The sequence below is a fragment of the Panthera leo genome, chromosome B1 (genome assembly GCF_018350215.1).
Source record: "Panthera leo isolate Ple1 chromosome B1, P.leo_Ple1_pat1.1, whole genome shotgun sequence".
Lineage (NCBI taxonomy): Eukaryota > Metazoa > Chordata > Mammalia > Carnivora > Felidae > Panthera > Panthera leo.
In genome coordinates, this window is record NC_056682.1 from 17,838,355 (window position 1) to 17,844,354 (window position 6,000).

Genomic DNA, 6,000 nt, shown 5'->3' on the forward strand with positions numbered 1-6,000 from the left:
TTTGTATAGACACTTTTATATAAACCATTTTTTTGTGCAAAATGAAATGTATACTAAAGGAAAGATTAATTTCCAAAATAAACTAGTCTTCCAGATTTTATAGATGTGAAGGGGATGAAGCAGACATACCCAAGCGACCCAACCTTTATTTTGGCAATCTTCTTTTACCCTCTTTCTTTCCTCGTTGCTCCTGATCTCTGAACTCAGAATCCAGCACTGGCTAATCCCCAGTGGTGTTACACTAGAGAAATGCTCAGGCTGGGCTTAGAGGTTAATCCTGAACTGAATTAACTCCTAACTGATTCCACAATCGAAGACTGTTGCAGGAATAGGAAAACAATGGCTAATATGGGCAGAGAATTATCATTAAAGGTTGTCAACTCTTGCGCTTACCCGGTCTGCAAGTTTAATAATCAAATACATAACCTACATGATTTTGAAGGGGCTCATCTGAATATTCTGAATGAAAAATGACAATCCAGGAGGGCACAAAAAGACCCCACATTGCAAACCGGTTCTCTGGCACCAGTGTTAGATGAATCAAATTTATTCCATCCTGTACCTTCAGAGGTATAGAAATGACTTTCTGAAATGTTGAAGTAGGCATTTTTAAAAGTTTCTTTTCTAGAAAACATGCACTGAATACCTCTTATAAATATTCAGTTGGATTATGGTGGAAACAGCCTGAAACATAGATAGTAGACTTCATAACTTACTAAGCGTTTTTTTGAGAAACATTTATTACAAAAGATTAGTAACTAACCCAATACAAAGATACTAAAGTTGATTGTCATTTTTTTTCTCTCACTCTTACTTTATATGGTTGGTATTCAAAATGTTAAATCTATGACTGGTGTGGTTTGTTCGCTGCTAAAAAAAAATGGAGCAGTGTGATTGTTGTACATGTGTTCAGGCAAGAGTAGCTTATGTTATTGACAGTATTAATATGATAGTTAGCACTTTTTGCATTCAACCATCAATATTTAAGAAGCACCCAAAATCTAGAGTGCCTGGATGGCTCAGTCGGTTAAGCATATGATTCTTGATTTCGGCTCAGGTCCTGATCCCGCAGTCCCAAGAAGGAGCCCATGTCGGGTGGGGTTCCGCACTGAGAGCGGAGCCTGCTTAAGAGTTTCTCTCTCTCTCAAAGAAAAAAAAAGAAAAAAAGAAGCACCCAAAATGTGTCAAGCACTCTTCTAGATACTTTGGATATACCACCAGTGAGTAAAACAAAGATCTGTGCCCTTGGGAAGCTCACTTCTAACAGGTAGAAAATGAACAATAAACAACAAGCAGGACAAATAAGTAAATCACTGTATAAGTTTGGAGGGAGACTCCAGACAATTGAAAATGCCCCATGGCAGGACTTGGTGTTTTGAGGAAAAATAAAGTGACTGGTCTAAGGGTGGAGTGCTTGGGCAGGTGCAAGTAGCAGGAAATGAAATACAAGATGGGACTGAAGAGGTGGCAGGACGGATCAAGCCACACAGTGCAGGGTGAGATATGGGCCAGGATCTGGTTTGGTTTATGTAGAGTGCCGTGGGAGAGAGCTACTGGAGGGTGCCCGCTGGAAAGTGATGGAATGTAACTGACATTTTCACTGGAGAACTTTGGCTTCTTTGTGAGGAAGACTCTAAGGGGGCAATGGAGTAAAAGGGAGGACTTTGGGGCTTTGAGCCAATTGTGGCTTGGACTGGGGCGATGGTCAGGGAGATGGTGAGGGGTGGTCAGCTGGAAAATAATTTGGAGAGAAGCCAATAGGATGTTCTAATATGTGAGGGGTGACAGGTAAAAAGAAGTCCAACTTAGTTTTGCCCTAACTGGGACCGTGGTAATTTTGGGAACAGGATCTCTTCGTCTGTACCAGGCAAACTAGCCGTGTAGAACCAGCCAGAGTAGCTACAGTCAGGCACCTTTTAGGAAATTATACCCAGTGATCATGTGGAGGCAGAGAGCCTGGGGCATGATATGTAATGGTTTGGAACAAGCATCAAAAACAAAAAGAATAGAATGGAAACAGAATATAAGGTATCAGAGAACATCACATATAATAAAGAAAATATGCATATTTATATATTTGTATGCACTTAAATATCTATATCTATATCTATATCTATATCTATATCTATATCTATATCTATATCTATATAAAGGAAGCAGTGTTTGCATATAATAGATCAGGATTAAAAGTAATTCTTACTATGGATTTAGGTCAAAAAATTTGAAAGCACCTGACCCAGTATGCCTCTCAGAGCACAGCACATTGTAGATGATTCAGTGGTTTTGTTGAATTAGAATGAAAACAAAAGAAAAAATATGAATTGGTCTGGTAATAAAACATTTCTTTTCTTCGTCCTAGGGAAGGGGCACGGGGAGAGAAATGTAGTCATCTTTTTCCTCCATGTTAGCTATGACCACAGACCCAGTAAACTGTGCATACAAAAAAAAAACTTAGGGGCAGTACTTCATTATTATGCAATTTCCAGGGACAGCACTGTCCTTAATTCAGTGAAACAGACTGAAAGGTCAGGGTGAGTGGTGACAAGCAGTTCTGCCTATTTCCAAGGGTAATAAAGTTTTGATTCCTTGACCAAGGTATTGCATTGGTTGACATGGGCCTGGAGCCTATATTCAGGCTTACAAGTCCATATTCTTTTAACACTTAAAATATATTAACTAGAAAGCATGCCAGCTTTGGTGAATGGAAAATAGTTTGTTGTGTTTGGTGCAGTTAGGGAGAGGCACAGACTAAACTGGAAAGGCCAGTGGTAATTTCGGGGCTATGAGACATGCAGCCTATATGCCAGGGATGCTAGGTTTAAACATGTGTGTAGCCGTGTTGTAGAGCAATCCCTCCACTAAAGTAACGGATTTAGTATTTATATCCATGCTTTTTTAAAGTTTGTTGTCAGTGACTCCCTATCTCCTGGATGAACAGAGCTAGTCAATTGCCTGCCACAGGAGAGTTCAGATTACTACATCAGAAAGGCAGAGTGGGGGAGAGGGGGAAGGAAAGAAAACAACAACAACAAAAAAAACAAGTAGATGTTTCTTTTTCTGCAACATTGTTTTTTGAAGCTCACCCACCCTTCCATTGCCATTTTCACTGACTACCTGAAACTATTCTTCCAATGAGGTGAAATATTCATAGGCCTTTTGACACAAAGTGTGGAATTTTTGAGGGACTATTGGTGATATGGAAGGGAACGCTCTTGCTGCCCTAGCACCTGACTCACTATGGGAAGTCGGGACAGTGGAAGGAACCCAGCGCCCACTCCCTCCACGGCCACTGGGCTCTTTTTGGGCTACAGTGTTGAAAAGGAGGAAGACTGGAGAGGGGGAAAGCCATGGGGAGTCTGGTTAAGATGTAATGGAGGCCTGAACCAGAACACAGGGACACCAGAGAGGCCACATTTTCAGAAAAATATGTTTCAGATTTGTAGTTTACAAATTTCATGAATTTTATCTTGAAGATTTTAAAACCTAGGCTGCTTTCTCTTCTATCTGTGTAATATGAAATAGCTTTTTCGCTGGCATGGGAATTAAAAAAATTACTCTAAGCAAAACATAATTAGAAAGATAAACATACTTCCTTCTTAAGCATATGATATATGCATAAGCCTAATCGAAAATATTTTGCTGGCTTTGCTATTCAGTATTATCTGTGTCACAGCTCCCCATTCCCACCCCTCCCTCTGAGGCCCATTAGAGCAGATAATTATGAGTTGACTTGATATAGGGAAGAGCCAAATTAAGCGGTGATGTAACCAGTGAGAGCCACGCTAATCCTTTCCATCCCACACAGCAGGTGATTCTCAGATAGGCTCTTTACCAGGCTGATGGTTGGAAAGTTTTAGAAACGCAGTCACAATTAATGTCCGTGAACCTAGGCAACAACTTAGCCTCTGTAGAGATCACGGATATCCTCCCCTCTTTCTTTCTTCTTCTTCTTCTTTCCCTCTTTTTGTCTGGAGAGTTTGGCATCATGTTAAGATACCTGGCATTCTGATTCAAGTTCTAATTTCTGAGATATTCCAAATGATCCACTGCTGGCGCAAATAGAAAAATCTCATATTGTATGGAGCACCTGTCAGGCTTCACTGCAGGACATCAAAACACTATTTCTCGTCACTTGACAGTATTTTGGTTACATTCACCACATCTTCCTTATATAAAACACTGTTCTCTCTCCATTTGTGTAAGTGTGCAAAAAGTTCCCTTTAGGTGTTTTCTAGTGCAAAAGTTGGAGAAGGCATGAGTAAAACTTCTGGATATACATACTTAAGCTTTCTATAATAAATGATTTTTAAGTGATGATTTTAAGCATAGTTAAGGTAACGTACATTCTATTTTCACTCAAGCAGATTTATATACAAAAGCATTCTATGGCCCATGAACAAAAATGACATGGCTGGGTCACTGTCAACAGGCTTACATTTAAAATTATCTTCTAGGATTGGGAACGAATGTATGTTGGTCCCACCTTCATTCCCTGCCAGATCCCGTTTGCTGCAAAGCTTCCCTCTGTAAGTCTATTGGTTGAGAATAGGGGAGCGGTTGCCAAATATCTGAGAACAGAAAAGAACTTGACTTACATTACCATAATGTTTTGTCCAGTTGAACCTAATGACTCCATCAACAGTATGTAGCATATAATGTTTTTATTTATTTAATAAGAAGTGTAGTGAAGCATTTGAAACAACCTGAATCCCCAATGAGAGACTGGTTAAGTAAATTATGAGTTATAAAGAGATATAAAAATGCTATAATATTGGAAATGGAAAAGGAAGCAGATAAAAATCATATACTTTTGTTTATAAGTATTAAAATTTAGGAAAATGTACATTTATTGAAAAAAGAAACTAGTCATTAAGATAGCAGAATGGTTGTATTATTTCTTTGTTTGTGTGTCTCCTGATATGATGCTCTGAGAATACGGCATCAGTTATACAAATACCCCTGTGAAAAACGCATGAAGTAGATCTGATCATGAGGAAACATCTGACAAAGCCAAGATGAGGGCCAGTCTCTAAAATAACTGGCCTCTACTCTTCAAAACTTTCAAACCCATGAAAGACACACACACACACACACACACACACACACACACACACACACAAAATGATGCCCCATTCTGGATTAAAGAAACTAAAGAGACATTTAAAACTAAAAGCAATGTGTGATCCTGGGCTAGAAAAAAATTTATAATAGATCCTATTAGGACTGGTATACATTTGCTAACTTCAAAGAAAACTCATTCTTAATAAAAATGATTGCAATTTTAGCCTACGGCCACTTACCACAAAACATTCATGAGGAAAATAATTCAATAAATAATCACATACTTATTTTACAGTAAAAATTCAATATTTAAATACAATATGTAAATATCAGTGATAAAAAAGTAAAGCTTTAAATTTCAGTGAGTATTTTATTGACTTTTTATTATAAAAATTTGAATTTTCTTTAAAAGTCTTATATTTTTCATTTGCCTTTCCAATATTTTATAATAAAAATTTCTTGAAGTTGCTTTTCTATGTTGCTTATATTTTTTAGAAAGTTTAATTATCTTTGATATCCCTGTCAATATTCCAGGAAAAGACAAAATATCAGTAGTCTAACAAGGACAAGTACTTGGTCATTATATTGCTTTTTTTCTTGGCTTAGTGAAACTAAATTTTTAATAATTAAACTTACAATGACAAAAAGGGATATTCTTTTTTCTTAATAAAAATTAGCCCTTAAGAAATCAAGGGATATTCTTTGTTCTTAAAAACTAAAATTTGGGGTGCCTGGGTGGCTCAGTCTAGGTTAAGCATCTGCCTTCAGCTCAGGTCATGATCTCATAGTTTGTGGGTTCAAGCCCCACGTCAGGCTCTGTGCTGACAGCTCAGAGCCTGGAGCCTGCTTCGGATTCTGTGTCTCCCTCTCTCTCTGCCCCTCCCCCATTTGCTCTCTCTCAAAAACGAATAAAACATTAAAAAATTTAAAACTAGAATT

General features: G+C 38.0%; 1 long non-coding RNA gene across 2 annotated transcripts in view; it reads right to left on the reverse strand.

Annotated features, from left to right (window-relative positions):
• Positions 1 to 4,569, reverse strand: part of LOC122217413 — a 144,385-nt gene extending 139,816 nt beyond the window's left edge. For both annotated transcript variants that reach the window (XR_006201476.1, XR_006201477.1), the window contains exon 1: positions 4,484 to 4,569. This is a non-coding gene — a long non-coding RNA (uncharacterized LOC122217413). The remainder of the gene's footprint in view (positions 1 to 4,483) is intronic.
• Positions 4,570 to 6,000: the final 1,431 nt, after the last annotated feature.